The sequence below is a fragment of the Pseudophryne corroboree genome, chromosome 5, assembly GCF_028390025.1.
Source record: "Pseudophryne corroboree isolate aPseCor3 chromosome 5, aPseCor3.hap2, whole genome shotgun sequence".
Classification (NCBI taxonomy): domain Eukaryota; kingdom Metazoa; phylum Chordata; class Amphibia; order Anura; family Myobatrachidae; genus Pseudophryne; species Pseudophryne corroboree.
This window is the reverse complement of record NC_086448.1, coordinates 541,490,654-541,513,420: the sequence shown is the minus strand read 5'-3', so window position 1 is coordinate 541,513,420 and position 22,767 is coordinate 541,490,654. Positions and strand designations below refer to the sequence as shown.

Below are 22,767 nucleotides of genomic sequence, written 5' to 3'. Positions count from 1 at the left end.
GCATCGAGGGACTAAGGGGAGAAGAAGCGAACTCACCTGCGTGCAGAGTGGATTGGGCTTCTTAGGCTACTGGACATTAGCTCCAGAGGGACGATCACAGGCCCAGCCATGGATGGGTCCCAGAGCCGCGCCGCCGGCCCCCTTACAGAGCCAGAAGACAGAAGAGGTCCGGAAAATCGGCGGCAGAAGACGTCCTGTCTTCAACAAGGTAGCGCACAGCACTGCAGCTGTGCGCCATTGCTCTCAGCACACTTCACACTCCGGTCACTGAGGGTGCAGGGCGCTGGGTGGGGGCGCCCTGAGACGCAATAAAAACACCTTGGATGGCAAAAAATGCATCACATATAGCTCCTGGGCTATATGGATGCATTTAACCCCTGCCAGAATACATAGAAAAACGGGAGATAAGGCCGCCGATAAGGGGGCGGAGCCTATCTCCTCAGCACACTGGCGCCATTTTCCCTCACAGCTCCGTTGGAGGGAAGCTCCCTGGCTCTCCCCTGCAGTCACTACACTACAGAAAGGGTTAAAAAAGAGAGGGGGGGCACTAATTACGCGCAGTATTAAAGATACAGCAGCTATAAGGGGAAAAACACTTATATAAGGTTATCCCTGTATATATATAGCGCTCTGGTGTGTGCTGGCAAACTCTCCCTCTGTCTCCCCAAAGGGCTAGTGGGGTCCTGTCCTCTATCAGAGCATTCCCTGTGTGTGTGCTGTATGTCGGTACGTTTGTGTCGACATGTATGAGGAGAAAAATGATGTGGAGACGGAGCAGATTGCCTGTAATAGTGATGTCACCCCCTAGGGGGTCGACACCTGAGTGGATGAACTGTTGGAAGGAATTACGTGACAGTGTCAGCTCTGTATAAAAGACAGTGGTTGACATGAGACAGCCGGCTACTCAGCTTGTGCCTGTCCAGACGTCTCATAGGCCGTCAGGGGCTCTAAAGCGCCCGTTACCTCAGATGGCAGATATAGACGCCGACACGGATACTGACTCCAGTGTCGACGGTGAAGAGACAAATGTGACTTCCAGTAGGGCCACACGTTACATGATGGAGGCAATGAAAAATGTTTTACACATTTCTGATAATACGAGTACCACCAAAAAGGGGTATTATGTTCGGTGAGGAAAAACTACCTGTAGTTTTCCTGAATCTGAGAAATTAAATGAGGTGTGTGATGATGCGTGGGTTTCCCCCGATAACAACTGATAATTTCTAAAATGTTATTGGCATTATATATCCTTTCCCGCCAGAGGTTAGGGTGCGTTGGGAAACACCCCCTAGGGTGGATAAAGCGCTCACACGCTTGTAAGGGCTCTACCCTCTCCTGAGATGGCCGCCCTTAAGGATCCTGCTGATAGAAAGCAGGAGGGTATCCTAAAATGTATTTACACACATACTGGTGTTATACTGCGACCAGCAATCGCCTCAGCCTGGATGTGCAGTGCTGGGTTGGTGTGGTCGGATTCCCTGACTGAAAATATTGATACCCTAGATAGGGACAGTATATTTTTGCCTATAGAGCAAGAGCATTTAAAAGATGCATTTCTATATATGCGTGATGCACAGCGGAATATTTGCCGACTGGCATCAAGTCTAAGTGCGTTGTCCATTTCTACCAGTAGAGGGTTATGGACACGACAGTGGTCAGGTGATGCTGATTTCAAACGGCATTTGGAAGCAACATGAGAAGACGCCGTATTATCAGGCGCAGTCTTTTCGTGGACAAGCGGGCAAAAGGTTCCTCATTTCTGCCCCGTGACAGAGGGAGAGGAAAAAGGCTGCAGAAATCAGCCAGTTCCCAGGAACAGAAACCCTCTCCCGCCTCTGCCAAGCCCTCAGTATGACGCTGGGGCTTTACAAGCAGAATCGGGCACGGTGGGGGGCCCGTCTCAATGAATTTCAGCGCGCAGTGGGCTCACTCGCAAGTAGACCCCTGGATCCTTCAGGTGATATCTCATGGGTACAAATTAGAATTCGAGACGTCTCCCCCTCGCCGTTTCCTAAAGTCGGCTTTACCGATGTCTCCTTCTGACAGGGAGACAGTTTTGGAAGCTATTCACAAGCTGTATTCCCAGCAGGTGATAATCAAGGTACCCCTCCTGCAGCAGGGAACGGGGTATTATTCCACACTGTTGTGGTACCGAAGCCGGACGGCTCGGTGAGACCGATTCTAAATCTAAAATCTTTGAACACTTACATACAGAGGTTCAAATTCAAGATTGAGTCACTCAGAGCAGTGATTGCGAACCTGGAAGAAGGGGACTACATGATATCTCGGGACATCGAGGATGCTTACCTTCATGTCCAAATTTACCCTTCTCACCAAGGGTACCTCAGGTTTATGGTACAGAACTGTCACTATCAGTTCAGACGCTGCCGTGTGGATGGTCCACGGCACCCCGGGTCTTTACCAAGGTAATGGCCGAAATGATGATATTCCTTCGAAGGAAGGGAATTTTAGTTATCCCTTACTTGGACGATTCCCTGATAAGGGTAAGATCCAGGGAACAGTTGGAGGTCGGTGTAGCACTATCTCAGGTAGTGTTGCGGCAGCACGATTGGATTCTCAATATTCCAAAATCGCAGCTGGTTCCGACGACTCGTCTTCTGTTCCTAGGGATGATCTTGGACACAGTCCAGAAAAAGGTGTTTCTCCCGGAGGAGAAAGCCAGGGAGTTATCCGAGCTAGTCAGGAACCTCCTAAAACCGAGCCAAGTCTCAGTGCATCAATGCACAAGGGTTCTGGGTAAAATGGTGGCTTCCTACGAAGCAATCCCATTCGGCAGATTCCACGCAAGAACTTTCCAGTGGGACCTGCTGGACAAATGGTCCGGGTCGCATCTTCAGATGCATCAGCGGATAACCCTGTCACCAAGAACAAGGGTGTCCCTCCTGTGTTGGTTGCAGAGTGCTCATCTTCTAGAGGGCCGCAGATTTGGCATTCAGGACTGGGTCCTGGTGACCACGGATGCCAGCCTGCGAGGCTGGGGAGCAGTCACACAGGGAAGGAATTTCCAGGGCTTATGGTCAAGCCTGGAGACATCACTTCACATAAATAGCCTGAAGCTAAGGGCCATTTACAATGCTCTAAGCTTAGCAAGACCTCTGCTTCAAGGTCAGCCGGTGTTGATCCAGTCGGACAACATCACGGCAGTCACCCACGTAAACAGACAGGGTGGCACAAGAAGCAGGAGGGCAATGGCAGAAGCTGCAAGGATTCTTCGCTGGGCGGAAAATCATGTGATAGCACTGTCAGCAATTCCGGGAGTGGACAACTGGGAAGCAGACTTCCTCAGCAGACACGACCTCCACCCGGGAGAGTGGGGACTTCACCCAGAAGTCTTCCACATGATTATAAACCGTTGGGAAAAACTCGACAGGTATTGCGCCAGGTCAAGGGACCCTCAGGCAATAGCTGTAGACGCTCTGGTAACACCGTGGGTGTACCAGTCAGTGTATGTGTTCCCTCATCTGCCTCTCATACCCAAGGTACTGAGATTGATAAGATGGAGAGGAGTAAGCACTATATTCGTGGCTCCGGATTGGCCAAGAAGGACTTGGTAACCGGAACTTCAAGAGATGCTCACGGAGGATCCGTGGCCTCTACCTCTAAGAAGGGACCTGCTCCAGCAAGGACCCTGTCTGTTCCAAGACTTACCGCGGCTGCGTTTGACGGCATGGCGGTTGAACGCCGGATCCTGAAGGAAAAAAGGCATTCCGGATGAAGTTATCCCTATCCTGATCAAAGCCAGGACGGATGTAACCGAAAAACATTATCACCGCATTTGGCGAAAATATGTTGCGTGGTGCGAGGCCAGTAAGGCCCGACGGAGGAAATTCAACTGGGTCGATTCCTACATTTCCTGCAAACAGGAGTGTCTATGGGCCTGAAATTGGGGTCCATTAAGGTTCAAATTTCGGCCCTGTCAATTTTCTTCCAAAAAGAACTAGCTTCAGTCCCTGAAGTTCAGACGTTGTAAAAGGGGTACTGCATATACAGCCTCCTTTTGTGCCTCCAGTGGCACCTTGAGATCTCAATGTAGTTTGTGGGTTCCAAAAGTCACATTGGTTTGAACCACTTAAATCTGTGGAGTTAAAATATCTCACATGGAAAGTGGTCATGCTGTTGGCCCTGGCCTGGGCCAGGCGCGTGTCAGAATTGGCGGCTTTATCCTGTAAAAGCCCTTATCTGATTTTCCTTTCGGACAGGGCGGAATTGAGGACTCGTCCTCAGTTTCTCCCTAAGGTGGTTTCAGCGTTTCACCTGAACCAACCTATTGTGGTGCCTGCGGCTACTAGGGACTTGGAGGACTCCAAGTTGCTAGACGTTATCAGGGCCCTGAAAATATGTTTCCAGGACGGCTGGAGTCAGAAAATCTGACTCGCTGTTTATCCTGTATGCACCCAACAAGCTGGGTGCTCCTGCTTCTAAGCAGACTATTGCTCGTTGGATTTGTAGTACAATTCAGCTTGCACATTCTGTGGCAGGCCTGCCACAGCCAAAAATCTGTAAATGCCCACTCCACAAGGAAGATGGGCTCATCTTGGGCGGCTGCCCGAGGGGTCTCGGCTTTACAACTTTGCCGAGCAGCTACTTGGTCAGGAGCAAATACGTTTGTAAAATTCTACAAAATTGATACCCTGGCTGAGGAGGACCTGGAGTTCTCTCATTTGGTGCTGCAGAGTCATCCGCACTCTCCCGCCCGTTTGGGAGCTTTGGTATAATCCCCATGGTCCTTACGGAGTCCCCAGCATCCACTTAGGACGTTAGAGAAAATAAGAATTTACTTACCGATAATTCTATTTCTCGTAGTCCGTAGTGGATGCTGGGCGCCCATCCCAAGTGCGGATTGTCTGCAATACTGGTACATAGTTATTGTTACCAAAAAATCGGGTTATTGCTGTAGTGAGCCATCTTTTCTAGAGGCTCCTCTGTTATCATGCTGTTAACTGGGTTCAGATCACAGGTTGTACGGTGTGATTGGTGTGGCTGGTATGAGTCTTACCAGGGATTCAAAATCCTTCCTTATTGTGTACGCTCGTCCGGGCACAGTATCCTAACTGAGGCTTGGAGGAGGGTCATGGGGGGAGGAGCCAGTGCACACCAGGTAGTTCTAAAGCGTTACTTTTGTGCCCAGTCTCCTGCGGAGCCGCTATTCCCCATGGTCCTTACGGAGTCCCCAGCATCCACTACGGACTACGAGAAATAGAATTATCGGTAAGTAAATTCTTATTTTTCAACTATAGTCACAGGAACTTCAAGCTGCTTCGACATGGTCTTGGAGCTTTTAAATTTTAACATGTTTGTCATTTTCTTTCTAATCTGCTCAGACAACACTCTCTCCTTTGCTTTCTCTGGTCCATGTATAGTGGGGTGCACAAGACGATATAAAAACTGCAGAGTGAATGGCGAAAAATAGGCTGAATGACTGATTAGAAGATTGAAGACGTGTTATGTTAATTCCAAAAAGCAATTGGTTTATAATATAACTATAATACAATTGTTTATCTTTTCTTATAGATTAGGGAAGTTGGGGCTTAGTGGGAGGCAAATGGGGAAGAAATAGGGTGAATTTCAGAACTGAGAATTAAAAATGTGAGGAGAGCTCATCAGAGAAGTCCTTTCACAGAGTTATGAGTAAGAGACATGAGATACAGTTGGCACATTCATTCAAAGGACAGTTTGAAATGGAGTCTTTACAAACAATTGCTCTATAAAATGATTTGTGCATAATATATATATATATATTTTTTTTTTATTTTTTTTCAAATATCTTTTTATTAGTTTTTTCAAAGATTTATAAGATATTCAATTCAGATTTGCAATCAAATACAGTGAGAACGTATCAGAGGATAGAGAAGAGTAGGAAGATGCACATACATGACAGACGCAGCGAGGGGTGGAAGGGGGGGGAGGAAATATTATAACAGGCAGGGTTGAGTCGTATAGTGTTATCTATATCCTTAGTTTTGCATTGAGACAGGTATAGCTAGTTGACCCACTGTTGATTAGGTGAAGGCTTAATGTGATGCACATACATTTCAGGGTACAGGATACATAAAGATAATGCACTTTTACTGAACAATGCAGTGTTTAGATCATGGATAAATACATTTATGAAATGGTTGCCGGCGGGATCAAAAGCATGCCTACCGCTCTATACATGTCATGAGAACCTAAGTATTGAGTAATTAAGCTTCGAGAGTGTGTGTCTAAGGTTGAGATAAATAAATCCCATTTTTTATGGAAGGACGACATCGAAATGTCTTCATTCAGAAGGATGGATCTAATATCAAAATAAAGTATTTGCAATAGTTTATTTCTCTGACGTCCTAGTGGATGCTGGGGACTCCGTAAGGACCATGGGGAATAGACGCGCTGCGCAGGAGACTGGGCACTCTATAGAAAGATTTAGGACTATCTGGTGTGCACTGGCTCCTCCCCCTATGACCATGCTCCAAGCCTCAGTTAGATTTCTGTAACCGGCCGAGCTGGATGCACACTAGGGGCTCTCCTGAGCTCCTAGAAGAAAGTATAGTTTAGGTTTTTTATTTTCAGTGAGACCTGCTGGCAACAGGCTCACTGCACCGAGGGACTAAGGGGAGAAGAAGCGAACCTACCTAAGTGGTGGTAGCTTGGGCTTCTTAGGCTACTGGACACCATTAGCTCCAGAGGGATCGAACACAGGACCCGACCTCGTCGTCCGTTCCCGGAGCCGCGCCGCCGTCCCCCTTACAGAGCCAGAAACAAGAAGGTGGTCCGGAAAATCGGCGGCTGAAGACTTCTGTCTTCTCCAAGGTAGCGCACAGCACTGCAGCTGTGCGCCATTGCTCCTCATGCACACCACACACTGCGGTCACTGATGGGTGCAGGGCGCTGGGGGGGGGGCGCCCTGAGCAGCAATAGTAACACCTTGGCTGGCAAAACTAACACCATATATAGCCCCAGAGGCTATATAGGTGTATATTAACCCCTGCCAGAAACGATAAAATAGCGTGAGAAAGCCCGCCGAAAAAGGGGCGGAGCCAACTCCCTCAGCACACTGGCGCCATTTTTCCCTCACAGCTCTGCTGGAAGGAAGCTCCCTGGCTCTCCCCTGCAGTCCTGCACTACAGAAAGGGTAAAAAAGAGAGGGGGGGCACAATTTAGGCGCAGTATATATATATATATATATATATATATATATATATATATATATATTATAGGCAGCTATAGGGGAAAACACTCTGTATAGTGATATCCCTGTGTTATATAGCGCCCTGGTGTGTGCTGGCATACTCTCCCTCTGTCTCCCCAAAGGGCTTTGTGGGGTCCTGTCCTCTGTAAGAGCATTCCCTGTGTGTCTGCTGTGTGTCGGTACTGCTGTGTCGACATGTATGATGAGGATAATGATGTGGAGGCGGAGCAAATGCCTGTGAATGTGATGTCACCCCCTGCGGGGTCGACACCAGTGTGGATGGACTTATGGAAGGAATTACGTGATAGTGTCAGCTCCTTACATAAAAGGTATGACGACATAGGACAGCCGGCTACTCAGCTTGTGCCTGTCCAAGCGTCTCAAATGTCATCAGGGGCTATAAAACGCCCGCTACCTCAGATGACAGATACAGATGTCGACACGGATACCGACTCAAGTGTCGACGATGATGAGACGTGTGTACCCTCCAATAGATCCACCCGTTATATGATTGAGGCTATGAAAAATGTATTACACATTTCTGATACCCCAGGTACCACAAAAAAGGGTATTATGTTTGGTGAGAAAAAACTACCAGTAGTTTTTCCTGCATCTGACGAATGAAATGAGGTGTGTGAGGAAGCGTGGACTTCCCCAGATAAGAAATTGATCATTTCTAAACGGTTAATGGCTGCGTACCCTTTCCCGCCAGAGGATAGGTCACGCTGGGAAACACCCCCTAGGGTAGATAAAGCACTGACACGCTTATCAAAGAAGGTGGCACTACCGTCTACGGATACGGCCGCCCTAAAAGAACCTGCTGATAGAAAGCAGGAAAGTACCCTAAAAGCTATATACACACACACTGGCATTATATTGAGACCCGCTTTTGCATCAGCTTGGATGTGCAGTGCTGCAGCTGCGTGGTCAGACTCCCTGTCGGAAAACATTGATACCATGGATAGGGACAATATTTTGCTAACGATTGACCATATAAAAGACGCGGTCTTATACATGCACAGAGGGATATTTGCCGGCTGGCATCAAAAATAAGCGCTATGTCCATTGCCGCCAGACGGGGGTTATGGACTAGGCAATGGTCAGGTGATGCCGACTCCAAGCGGCACATGGAAGTTTTACCCTATAAAGGGGTGGAACTTTTTGGGGAAGGTCTTTCAGACCTCGTTTCCACAGCTACTGCTGGGAAATCGACTTTTTTGCCACAGGCTACCCCACAGCAAAAGAAAGCACCGTATTATCAGGTACAGTCCTTTCGGCCCCAGAAAACTAAGCGGGCTAGAGGCTCATCCTTTCTGCCGAGGGGCAGAGGAAGGGGGAAAAAACTGCAGCACACAGCTAGTTCCCAGGAGCAGAAGTCCTCCCCTGCGTCCGGTAAGTCCACAGCATGACGCTGGGGCTGCTCAGGCGGAATCGGGAACGGTGGGGGCACGTCTCAGGTTTTTCAGCACACAGTGGGCTCTCTCACAAGTGGATCCCTGGGTCCTTCAAGTAGTATCTTAGGGGTACAGGCTGGAATTCGAGACGTCTCCCCCCCGCCGTTTCCTAAAATCTGCCTTGCCGGCAACTGCCTCTGCCAGGGAGGCAGTGATGGTGGCTATTCAAAAACTGTATTCACAGAAAGTGATTGTCAAGGTACCCCTCCTTCAGCAAGGAAAGGGTTACTACTCCACAATGTTTGTGGTACCGAAACCGGACGGTTCGGTGAGACCCATCTTAAATTTAAAAGCCTTGAACACTTATATCAAAAGGTTCAAGTTCAAGATGGAATCGCTCAGGGCGGTTATTGCGAGCCTGGAGGAGGGGGATTACATGGTATCCCTGGACATCAAGGATGCGTACCTGCATGTCCCCATTTACCCTCCGCACCAGGAGTACCTCAGATTTGTGGTACAGGACTGTCACTATCAGTTCCAGACGCTGCCGTTTGGGTTATCCACGGCACCGAGGGTCTTTACCAAGGTAATGGCCGAAATGATGATACTCCTTCGCAAGAAGGGAGTTTTAATTATCCCGTACTTGGACGATGATCTGATAAAGGCGAGGTCCAAAGAACAGTTGATAGTGGGGGTGGCACTTTCTCAGGAAGTGCTACAACAGCACGGCTGGATTCTCAATATTCCAAAGTCACAGCTGGTCCCGACGACACGTCTTCTGTTCCTGGGAATGATTCTGGACACAGACCAGAAAAGAGTGTTTCTTCCACTGGAAAAAGCCGAGGAATTGTCATCTCTGGTCAGAGACATCCTAAAACCAGGAAAAGTGTCGGTACATCAATGCACACGAGTCCTGGGAAAAATGGTAGCTTCGTACGAAGCAATTCCATTCAGAAGGTTCCACGCAAGGACGTTCCAGTGGGACCTGTTGGACAAATGGTCCGGGTCCCATCTCTAGATGCAACAGCGGATAACCCTATCGGCCAGAACCAGGGTGTCGCTGCTGTGGTGGCTGCAGAGGGCTCATCTACTAGAGGGCCGCAGATTCGGAATACAGGACTGGGTCCTGGTGACCACGGATGCCAGCCTTCGGGGCTGGGGGGCAGTCACAAAAGGAAGACATTTCCAAGGACTGTGGTCAAATCAGGAGATTTCTCTTCACATAAATATCCTGGAGCTAAGGGCCATTTACAATGCCCTAAGCCAGGCAAGACCCCTGCTTCAAAACCAGCCGGTACTGATCCAGTCAGACAACATCACGGCGGTCGCCCATGTAAACAGACAGGGCGGCACGAGAAGCAGGATGGCGATGGCAGAAGCCACAAGGATTCTCAGATGGGCAGAGAATCATGTGTTAGCACTGACGGCAGTGTTCATTCCGGGAGTGGACAACTGGGAAGCAGACTTCCTCAGCAGGCACGACCTCCACCCGGGAGAATGGGGACTTCATCCAGAAGTCTTCCAAATGCTGGTCAACCGGTGGGAAAAACCACAGGTAGACATGATGGCGTCCCGCCTCAACAAGAAGTTGAAAAGATATTGCGCCCGGTCAAGAGACCCTCAGGCGATAGCGGTGGACGCTCTAGTGACACCATGGGTGTACCAGTCGGTTTATGTGTTTCCTCCTCTACCTCTCATACCCAAGGTACTGAGAATAATAAGAAGGCGAGGAGTGAAAACCATACTCGTGGTTCCGGATTGGCCAAGAAGAGCTTGGTACCCGGAACTTCAAGAGATGCTTACAGAGGACCCTTGGCCTCTGCCGCTCAGACAAGACCTGCTGCAGCAGGGACCCTGTCTGTTCCAAGACTTACCGCGGCTGCGTTTGACGGCATGGCGGTTGAACACCGGATCCTGAAGGAAAAGGGTATTCCGGAGGAAGTCATCCCTACCCTGATCAAAGCCAGGAAGGATGTCACCGCAAGACATTATCACCGCATTTGGCGAAAATATGTTGCTTGGTGTGAGGCCATGAAGGCCCCGACGGAGGAATTTCAACTGGGTCGATTCCTGCACTTCCTGCAAGCAGGGGTGACGTTGGGCCCTAAATTGGGGTCCATAAAGGTCCAGATTTCGGCTCTGTCGATTTTCTTCCAGAAAGAACTGGCTTCACTGCCTGAAGTTCAGACTTTTGTCAAAGGAGTACTGCATATTCAGCCTCCTTTTGTGCCCCCAGTGGCACCTTGGGATCTCAATGTGGTTTTGGCATTCCTGAAATCACATTGGTTCGAACCACTTAAGACTGTGGATTTAAAATATCTCGCGTGGAAAGTGGTCATGCTGTTGGCCCTGGCGTCGGCCAGGCGGGTTTCAGAATTGGCGGCTTTGTCTTGTAAAAGCCCTTATCTGATTTTCCATATGGATAGGGCAGAATTGAGGACTCGTCCTCAGTTTCTCCCAAAGGTGGTCTCAGCTTTTCACTTGAACCAACCTATTGTGGTGCCTGCGGCTACTAGGGACTTGGAGGATTCCAAGTTGTTGGACGTAGTCAGGGCCCTAAAAATTTATATTTCCAGGATGGCTGGAGTCAGAAAGACTGACTCGCTGTTTATCCTGTATGCACCCACCAAGCTGGGTGCTCCTGCTTCTAAGCAGTCTATTGCGCGCTGGATTTGTAGCACTATTCAGCTGGCGCATTCTGCGGTAGGCTTACCGCAGCCTAAATCTGTAAAAGCCCATTCCACACGGAAGGTGGGCTCATCTTGGGCGGCTGCCTGAGGGGTCTCGGCTTTACAACTTTGCCGAGCAGCTACTTGGTTGGGGGCAAACACGTTTGCAAAATTCTACAAATTTGATACCCTGGCTGAGGAGGACCTGGAATTCTCTCATTCGGTGCTGCAGAGTCATCCGCACTCTCCCGCCCGTTTGGGAGCTTTGGTATAATCCCCATGGTCCTTACGGAGTCCCCAGCATCCACTAGGACGTCAGAGAAAATAAGAATTTACTCACCAGTAATTCTATTTCTCGTAGTCCGTAGTGGATGCTGGGCGCCCATCCCAAGTGCGGATTGTCTGCAATACCTGTACATAGTTATTGTTACAAAAATCGGGTTTTGTTGTGAGCCATCTATTCAGAGGCTCCATTTGTTATCATACTGTTAACCGGGGTTCCTATCACATGTTATATGGTGTGATTGGTGTGGCTGGTATGAGTCTTACCCGGGATTCAAAAATCCTTCCTTTTTGTGTCAGCTCTTCCGGGCACAGTTCCTAACTGAGGCTTGGAGGAGGGTCATAGGGGGAGGAGCCAGTGCACACCAGATAGTCCTAAATCTTTCTATAGAGTGCCCAGTCTCCTGCGGAGCCCGTCTATTCCCCATGGTCCTTACGGAGTCCCCAGCATCCACTACGGACTACGAGAAATAGAATTACCGGTGAGTAAATTCTTATTTTTTGAGTTCATGAACAGTGGGAGCTGTTTTTTTCACCCAATGAATTAATATAAGTTTCTTAGCTAGAGTTAACACTGTCACAAGGAAAGGTATGATTTTCCCAGTATCTTTGTCCAAGGCCCAAGTATTAAAATTAAGTAGGAGACGTGCCATTGGATCCGCCAGCAACCGCATACCAATAATAGACTGTAAATACAGAAGGATTTTATTCCAGAACCTGTATATTTTTGAACAGCCCCAGAAACAGTGGAGAAACTTAGCATTTTCCATCCCGCATTTAATACAGCACCCTGTTTCAGAGGATAACATATACTTTCGTTGTGCCGGTGTTATATATGCTCTGTGTAAAAAAACGGAAATGTACTTCTTGCAAATATGCGGATCTGAGGATTTTGTAGGACTTAGTGTATGTATCAAGGACTTGGACTGAATTATCCGGAAACGGTGAGATATCTAGTCTCCAGGATGATAGAACATTATCGGAGTGCAGAGTAGTCGTGAGCCTACCATCCGTTAAGGGAATATATATATGTTTAACCTTGTATGCTCTATGCATATTAGCTTGTAAAATCTTAAGAAGAATATTCATGGCCTTGGAGGGTGTAGAAGGTGGAGGGAAAGATTGTATGTAATGCCTGAGTTGCTAGTAGAAATAAAAATGACTGTTGGGAAGTGTAAAGGATTGTTATAAATCATGAAATGAAGGGAAGGGCATAGTGCCCCCAGGGTCGAAAACCTTGCTCACAAGAAGAATGCCTTTTTTCTTCCACTCCTGATAGGTGGGGTTATAAATTGAAGGGGAAAAACACGGATTACTCCAAATGGTGAGATAGGGAGAGTATTTAAAGTTCTCTCCAAATTTTTTTATGCCGACTAATCCAGCAGAAGTGTGTATCTTTGAATAGAATATTTGTGTATACAACCTTGGGAATTTCGGATGCTTTAAGATGCAGCAGGGCAGCCGGAGAGTAGGGGTGAAAGACAGCCAGATCTAGTGAGTTGTCAGTGTAAGTAGACTGCGACAGTAGCCAATCACTGGCATACCTATAAAAAACAGCTAAAGTGTAAGCTTTAAAGTCAGGTATGCCCAGACCTCCGTGGAGTTTTGGCAGGGTCAATTTATTATAGGCCAGACGAGGCCTTTTCCCTTTCCATAGGAAGGAGGATATAGAGGATTTTATAAGTAGTATATTTCTGTTGGACAAGGCAATGGGCAGCATTTGAATAGCATAAAAAAGTTTTGGGAAAATTATTGATTTAACTGCAGCGGCTCTGCCCAATAGGGAGAGAGTTTGGGATGTCCATGTATGCAGGAGGGATGTAACCTTACGAATCAAGGGAGTGAAATTCAGAGTATATAGTTTATCTACCTTATTGGGGATATGAATGCCCAAGTATTTGATACATGATGAAATCCGAAATTTTGAAAATACATCAGAAGACTGAAGATCTAAAGAGTAAGTGCCAATGGGTAAAATTTCAGATTTGTCCACATTAATTTTGTGTCCAGAAAATGTTCCAAAATCAGAAATCATATCCAGAATGAGCGGAAGGGAGCGTAGGGGGTCAGAAACATACAGCAGCATATCGTCTGCGAAAAGTGAAATCTTGATTTCCTGAGAGGAGATCCGAATACCTTTAAATTCAGGAGAGTAGCGAAGTGCTATGGCAAGGGGTTAAATGGCAATGGCAAATAATAGAGGGGAGAGAGGGCAGCCTTGCCTGGTACCTTTATTAATGAGGAAGCAAGTAGAAATTTGTCCATTACACAGGATTTGGGAAGTTGAGTTGTTATATAAAAGTTTGATATATGAAATAAATACAGAGGGAAAGCCAAATCGAGATAAGGAGTCAAATAAATGGGGCCACAGTACCAGGTCGAAGGCTTTCTCCGCGTCCATTGATACCACCACGCCAGAGGCGGAGTCTCCAATGGAATTTTGTAAGATTTGAATCGCTGCTATCACCTTCCGAACATTAAGAACCGAGTGCCGACCCTGGATAAATCCAGTCTGGTCAGAATGTATAATGGATGGGAGGACATTTTTTAATCTATTGGCTAGGAGTTTGGTTAATATTTTGTAGTCGGAATTAAGTAGTGAGATTGGCCTATATGAACCTGGTAAAGATAGATCTCGGCCAGGTTTAGGTAGTAATTTGATATATGCATTGTTAAAATACAGTGGGATTGATTCGGACATTAGTATATGGTTAAATGAGTCTACTAGTGTGGACAAAATTTCTGAGTGAAGTGCCTTATAAAAGCTGCCTCCAAATCCATCTGGCCCAGGGGCTTTGGTGGCCTTAAGGGATGATATAATTTGAGAGACCTCCTTGGGAGTAACCGGTGCAATCAATGTTGCACTCATCTCCTCAGAGATGGTGGACCATGGAAAATCCTGATTTTCGAGAGATACAGATGGAGGGGATAGAGAAGAAGAAGAGGCAGAGTAGAGGTCAGTATAGAATTGAGGCATTTCATCAACTATTTGTTTATTAGAAGCGGTGAGGGTCCCATCCCTTCTCCTGAGAGGGTGCACCGCTACAGACGACCTAGAGCCATTCAGAATATTAGTAAGGAGACTACCTGTCTTATTCCCAAAACGATGATATCGGTAATTAATTCTATAGAGAGATTTATTTCCTCTTTTGTGGAGAAACTCATCAAAGTGAGTTTTTGCCTGTATATATTTATGCTTGTTCGTTAAGGATGGGACTCGTTGGAATGCTGAGTATGTGGTGGTAAGGGAGGATTGTAAGGATAAGTAAGTAGCTGCATATGCCTTGTTCAACCTAGATACATAGGACACTATGTTGCCTCTGAGAACTGTTTTAGCCGTCTGCCAATAAAGTGGGGGGTTAGTAGCTGCGTATTCACTATTATTCACTGCAAAATCTCTCCAGCTATCCACCAACATTGATTTAAAATCCTTAGAAGAGAGAAGGTGGGTTGGAAAACGCCAAGTGGAGTGGGAGGATTGTTCATCAGACAATGCGATGTCTAATCTAAGAAGGGCATGGTCTGAGACAGATATGGGTTCAATTACAGCTGAGGACATTCTTGTGAACAAGGATTGCGAGATTAAAATATAGTCAATTCTTGAGAACATTTGGTATGCTGCTGAGAGGCATGTATATTCTCTAGACGTGGGGTTAGTGGATCTCCATGCATCTATTAGGGATAGTTGTGTGGCCAATTGTGGTACTCCAAGCCTGGGTAATTTTTTTTGAGCAACCTGAGGTTTAGGGGGTGACGTTTTATCTAGGGAAGTGTCTGAGATTAAGTTAAAGTCCCCAAAGACCACCATAGGTTCACCCATAAATGGCGTCAATTTAGCAATCAGAGTGTGGAAAAATTCTTTGGAATAAATAGGAGAAGCATATACATTGCAAAAGGTGTATACCTTAGAATTAAGTGATAACCTTGTAATTGTGTATCTACCTTCCGAATCATTTTGAGATGCGATATGGGAATGAGATATTACTTTTTATAAGAAGAGCAACACCTCTAGCTTTTGAGTTATACGATGAGAAGTCAAGTAATTTCCACCCTAACATCTGTAGCTTTACCATTTCAGAAGGGATTAGATGCGCCTCCTGTAAAAAAACTACATTCAATTTCAATGCATTAAGGTAAACCAGAATCTTTCTCCGCTTCGCAGGGGAATTAAAAACCCCTACGTTCAGGGAACCTATGCGTAGAGTAGACATAGTGAAGAAAGGTGAAGTGGTATTAAAGCTGGGTCAGATCTAGCAAGTGGATATTGAAACACACACGTTGCATTCAGTGAACCATATGGGTGGGGTAAAGGGGGGGAGAGATACATAAAGGGAAGGGGACACAGAGACAGAGAAGACATTAGAATTTGTAAATAAAGTACCAAATGAGAAAATGCGCACCGCGCGTTAAACATAGTATGTGTCTTAGTACTAGACTTCTGGACATACAAACAAAAAGAACAAAAACAGTAATGGTAATTCGGAGAAACTCCTAACTTAACACCCGGAGCAAGCTCCTTCCCGGCCCGGGTCACAAAGACATGGATATGGGCATGAACCAGTCCAAATAATCTCAAACTTCAGACCTAGTGAGGTACCATTTGTAAATATGCTAAAGTCATTAATGTACTTAGCGTGCATCTTGCTGTGGGGATGGATCTGTTATGTCAGACGTAAGATCCTGAGTAGTGTCCTGCAAAAAATCATCAGCGTCAGCTGGAGTAAGAAAGTCATAGTGTCTATCTTTATAGAATATACGGAGTTTTGCTGGGTAAATCAGGGCAAATTTTTGCTTGTTGGCAACGAGCTGAGAATATATGGGAGAAAAGGCTTTTCTCGCTTTTGATAATTCTGCTGAATAGTCCTGAAAGATTCGCAACTTCTTCCCTTCCCAATTGATGACAGGTATTTTCCTGGAGGCTTTCCAGATTTCAAGCTTATAGGTATAGCTTAAGCATTTAAATAATGTAACCCGTGGGCGAGAGTCATGGGGACGTGGAGGGGGGCCTACCCGATGTACCCTTTCAATAACCATATCTCTACAAGCTTGCTGTATGCCCAGGAGCTGTGGCAATGTGGTTTTAACAAAAGTCTCTAGCTCAGGGCCTTTAAGGGATTCGGGCAGCCCGACCAAACGCACATTGTTCCGTCGCGAACGATTTTCAATATCCTCCATGCGGTTAATGAGAGCATAATTATCTTTTTCCAGACGCTTAACCTCACATTGCAAATCAGCTAAGTTATGGGCTATGGAGGCTATTCTGTTCTCATTGCCTGACACCCTCGTGGTCAGCTGCTGCACCTGGGCCGTGATATCACTCACCGCTTTTGTAAAAAGAGGGCCCACCGTGGATGTGATGGCGTCAACCAGATCATTATAGGTGAGCGGAGCGTCAGAGGCCTTAGGAGGTTGTGGGGCTGCATCTGGTCCCAGTTCCGCTGCAGACTTCTTGCTGGCCGGGGAGACGGCGTGTGCTTCTAGGTCCGGCGCCATGTTGGTATCGGCGCCACATTTCACTTGCCGCAGCGTCTGCTGAGACGACCGCTGCGGCTGCGAGGAGGAGACAAATTTGTCCATGCTGGTAGTCTGGAGGGTAGCGCCGGTAACCAGGACTGGCTCGTGGAGGCTATAAAAGCGTGAAAAGGGTGATAGTGAGCCGGGCTAGGAGCGGAGCTGAGAGAGCACGATCCTCACTCCATGCACCCGGAACCGGAAGTGTCAAAATATATATATTTTTTAATAACCCTCCCCCCCCATCACTTCATATCTGATGTCTGGAATACGTCCCATACGTTGCTGCATGCTTTGAGACCTGAAGAAGAAATTATGTTCATCTGATCATTTTGTTTCCTTGAAGCACTCCATAGCAGCCCCAACATTTCCCTCTCATGTTCCTGTTAGTATGTTTTTCATATGCTGCCTGGGATGTAACTTTATGTCTCTCTCTACTCAGCTGACCAAGGATAAACACATGTCACAGCTGCCATAGAGTGTTTTATAGAAATTACATTGTTGGATAAACCTTATTATTATTATTATTATTATTATTATTATTTTATATTAAATGCTCTAACTAGTGGTGCTGGATACACCTACTGGGCAGAACAGGACACTTTGCCTTGGTGTTCTCACTTAAATAGGATTTTTAAAAGTAGGCATGTGTGAATTCTGTTTGACACTGAGAGGCCAGTTCAATTGTTGGTCTCCCTGGCCACCACTTGATGGCACCCAACATGGCCTTTCAATTGTTGCTCTGTTCGGCCGCGCGTACAGCCGGGGACACACATTTCAGCTTGCAGCCTCCTGAGTTGCGAGCTGAAATGTGCGTGAACTCCGTGGTTTGGGCGCTCAAATGGGAACAAAAACAATTGAATCGGCCCGAGACTGATCACAGTTCCAGACATTTTTAAATCTTTTCCATGTACGCTTTACTGCAGAGTGATGCATGTAAGCATGTCACACAGAATAAAGTCTGTGTACCCTTGGAGGCACTGTATACCGTGTCATGCTTACTAAAATTCATGCTTATGTATTTTTTGCACTTGAAATTATTTTCAAAACTTCTAAAGCCTAATTAATATGAAGATATAAGAATTGCATTTAACTGTCAGACCTTTTTACTGTGTAATTGGTCAGTACCGAAATAGGAACATTTCTAGAGGCAAAAATACCCAGGGACAAATCATTAAATCCTGGGACTGTTCCTGGAAATTAGGGACAGCTGACAACTATGCATAAATGTGTTCTGACACTGGAAAATGCCACATACCCAAACAGCAGATATTGGTTCTGCAGTGATTGCTTAGTGGTATGCTTTTGTGTTTATTTTTTTACATTCGGTATAAAATGAAACCTAGGAAGCGCCTGCAACCTCTGTTCAATCATGTCGGGATATAGGCATATTTCTTATGTGTTACTAGTGGATGATGGTTGTTCAACCTTTTCCAGGTTGCAATGATCTATTTGATCCACAATTCAGGATGCTCAGATGTTCAAGGTACTTTCTACCTTTAAGACCATTTGAGTAATGAAGACAGAACTTTCTTTTTTAAGGCTTTGATTTGGGTCAATGTGGGTGGTGGGGATTTAAATATCCACTGCCATTTTTGATATGACAATAGCTAGGCTATAAAGTAAAAACTGGGATCCGGACTGAAAGTCGACAGTAACTAGGTCGACAATGTCTAGGTCGACCACTATTGGTCGACAGTAACTAGGTCGACAGGGTGTCTAGGTCGACAGGGTCTTTAGGTCGACATGTTCTAGGTCGACAGGTCAAAAGGTCGACATGAGTTTTTCACAATTTTTTTCTTTTTTTTAACCTTTTCATACTTAACGATCCACGTGGACTACGATTGGAACGGTAATCTGTGCCGAGCGAAGCGGTAGCGGAGCAAAGGCACCATTCCCGAAGCATGGCGAGCGAACGCGGTGCACTATTTGGGGTTCCCGGTCACTCTACGAAGAAAACGACACCAAAATAACATTAAAAACTCATGTCGACCTTTTGACCTAAAGACCCTGTCGACCACTTTCAATACCACACCCGTAAAAACTAGTGGAAACCAGTCAAAATCGATAGTTCATTTTTTATTTTTTTTTCATTTAATTTTTTTTTTAAACACTCATATTAACCAACAAATGGTACATCTACATGTTAAGACCATTATTTTGATACCTGTAGCGGTAGAGCAAATGTTTACATTGCTTGCGCATGCTTCTCCTATAGACTTTACATGGGATCTTTGTCACTCTGCAATGCCCAAATCTAATTTCTCTCTTTGATTGGCACAGCTACATGGTCAGAACTTTATTTTGATACCTCAACCATGTTTTTACGTTTAGCCTTTCTCTCAAAGTAGGTCTCATAGTAAAACAAAACCTTACAGAGTTAATATATACAAAAGATTAAAAAAAATCTACTTTGCTTAGTTATTAAGGCACTGTAATGCTTATAGGTGTGTTCTGCATTATTCACCTTCAATTTAAATATGAGATCTGTTTTAGTGGTATAATCCTCTGTATTTATTCTGCTTCAGTTACCAAACCGCATACCTCCCAACATGACCCTCTCCAGTAGGGACAACATGCTCTGCTCCTGGACTTTCCTCTTAATTTATGATTGCTGTCACCTGTGTTGAACAGGTTAATGGATAAGAAAGGTGTTTCAGCACAGGTGATGGCAATCATACAGTAAGAGGGAAGTCCAGGAGCAGAGCATTCTGTCCCTCCTGGAGAGGATCATGTTGGGAGGTATGAAACCGTAACATTTTAAGTGATCTATTTCACCAGCCAGTAATGCTATTGCTTAGCTCCCTACCGTTTAGGATTATTATTTCTTCGGATATTATCCCACAGCAGGGCCTTTAGAATTGTGTGTATTGCTATTACTGTAGCTGAGCTAAAGTGACCCACTGCCCATTTCTATGTTCTAATGAGAGATAAACAGTTGAAGTTCTATCTCTGTGCCTGACCTTGGGCTGGTGAAAACACAGAACCGTTGTATTCTTCTGGCACTGTATACATAACATATTGATGAATCAAGCCTTCTTGTGTACCAGCTCCTATACAGTCTTCCTTTTAGTCCCAAATGATTAAACCTTCTCTTGTTGTTGTTGTTAATAGCATTACTTGTTTTTGAACATCTGTATTCAAGCAGCTTGCATTCTGACATTTTCTACTCGCCTAATCTTGGAGAATTTAAATTTCCAACACAACTATTACTCAATAATTTTAAGTGGTATTATTGTTATGAATCCGTTGTTTGAAAACATGACTCACTGTTTACATTGGAAGACATGCTAGAGTCGTCATTTGTGCATTGTAAACGGTGGCGACTCCAGAGGTGCGGCTGTAGCGCTGTCCAAAATTCAGATAGGGGAGTCACACCTACTGCCAATGTTTGGAGTGGCAATTGGTGTGGCTCCCCTATTTGAATTTTGGATTGTGCTGCAGGTTCACCTCTGGAGCCGCCATTGTTTATAAAGTTTCAATATCACCGCTGTGCTATAATGAGGAAAAATCAAACCTTCAATATAGGAATTGACGTGATAATCAAGCAACTTTTTTTTTTTAATTAAAAAAACAAAAGTGGATAGATAAATAAAGATATATATATATATATATATATATATATATATATATATATATATATAGCGTAGGTAGATGGCGGCACTCAGACAGACTCCTCATCATGAATAATCAGGTCATTTATTAGACCACTACAGTGGCTGTAGTGGTCTAATAAATGACCTGATTATTCATGATGAGGAGTCTGTCTGAGTGCCGCCATCTACCTACGCTATATACTGTGACCTAGAGTCACCTGGAGGGCACCGCAGCATTTATTTCTAGGCTTACAGTAGTGCCGGGCCACCTACAACTTGTTTATATAGTGTGTGTGTGTGTGTGTGTGTGTGTGTGTGTATATATATATATGTATATACATATATATATATATATATATATATATATATTATTTTTTCTTTAATATTGTGTGTTTCTTTACTGATGCCCCTCGGGAAGGCATAAGAATCACCAGTGCCTTTTCCTCGAGGCTTATGGTTTGTGTCACAACCCCAGGTGATTAATAGTCTGTATGAGAGAGAGTGGATGTGTGCATTGACCAACAAGAAGCTGCAGTTGCGGAGATCATACCTGCCTTCTACTTAGTTCTCCTGCTAACACTTTGCAGCCATTTTTACAATGTTCTTATTGATAGTTTATAGGCCCAATTTAACACATGCATCAAGTTCATTCAAAATGGCATGCAGTGTTACCTGCACACAAGATAAGTTTGTGAATATAATATATCCCCAACTCCACCATCCCAATTTTATAGTGGGAGAGTAAATTGGATGGTGAGAACTAGTAGGGAGCACAGGGAAAGGGCTGGAGGGGATTATAGGATGATCCAAGAGAAGTCCCAGAACTGAGGTAGGCACAAAGGGGTACGTTTACTGAAATGGGAGTTCTATTTAAGATGGGATGTTGCCCAATCAGATTCTGCTTCTCATTTATCTAGCACCTTCTAGAAGATATCTGGAATCTGAGTGGTTGCTATGGGCAACTCCCATCTTAGTAAATTTACCTAAAGTGTTAGTGATTGTGCAAAATAAGACAGTTTCAAGTTGTATTTCACAACCATGGTCACCATACTTTACAGAATTATTTGCATGAATTTCTAATGAAACAGGCCATATGTTCCATATGTTCCAGTAGTTAGGGGGGCGATGTATCAATTCTTCATAACAGTACAGGAGGAGAGCGATGAAACCATCAGATTCTAGCTCTAATTTTATAGAGTATACGAGATATAGCTGAAATGATTGGTTGCTATGGGCAACTTCTCAACTTGTCCTCCGTATTAGCTATCAGTTATGGACTGCTTGACACAAGGGTATCATGGAGCTTTCCAGTTGGCCACCAACTGCCAGGCTGCAGAGGTTACTGTTCTGATGAAGACAGTCCGATGCAACCAGAGCAAAGAGGAGGAAGAACTTTTGTAAGAATGAAATGTCATTTTATACCATGGTTCGAGTAAAAAACATTTTTTAATAGACCTTAAAGTTAGGTCATTCCCATCAGGTTTTACATTATGTAGAAAATTAAATTAAACAACATAAGGGCATTTTTCCAGCCATTTGTAAAGATTGTGCAAAAAAGGCCTGATGGACCTGTCCAACAAAAAATTCTACAGTGGATTGAAGTAATGACATTGAAAGCTCAGTAAACTATGGAGCATAGAGTATACACAAATTGTTATTGCTGTGGCTGCAGTTCTAGAGAGGAACACATTGTCAACTGTTCTATATGCTTTAACATCCATTTATCAGTATTATAACCACAAAGTCTTAATTATCTTAGTCTGCCAGAGAGGTTTGTAGGGATTTGAGTGACAATGTAATTCTTTATCCTCTTCGTATAGAGGATAAAGATAAACATAAGACTATGGCCTGTGCATGTGATTCTATTGCTAAAGCGACGCTGCGGGCTGTAACGTTTGTATACTTGGGAGTCTCTAAAGGATGCAGACAGTACGTTCTTTATTATGAGAGCAATTTGTTTTATTGTATTACATTTCTGATAGTCGTTTTTCTTTTCTTCACATTAATTTGTTCAATTTATGTACGCTGTAATGATGGCAAGCTTGTGCCTCATTTTCATGCAGGTGTCGTTATGATCTGTCTACGGCTCTAAGCAGAATAATAAATCTTGCTTATTACTGCATAAC

The 22,767-nt window shown here is 45.1% G+C and overlaps 1 protein-coding gene across 2 annotated transcripts in view; it reads left to right on the top strand.

The window, feature by feature from the left end:
* DTNBP1 (dystrobrevin binding protein 1) overlaps positions 1–22,767 on the top strand; it is a 309,854-nt gene that overhangs the window by 107,052 nt on the left and 180,035 nt on the right. The gene's annotated exons all lie outside the window — the stretch shown is intronic.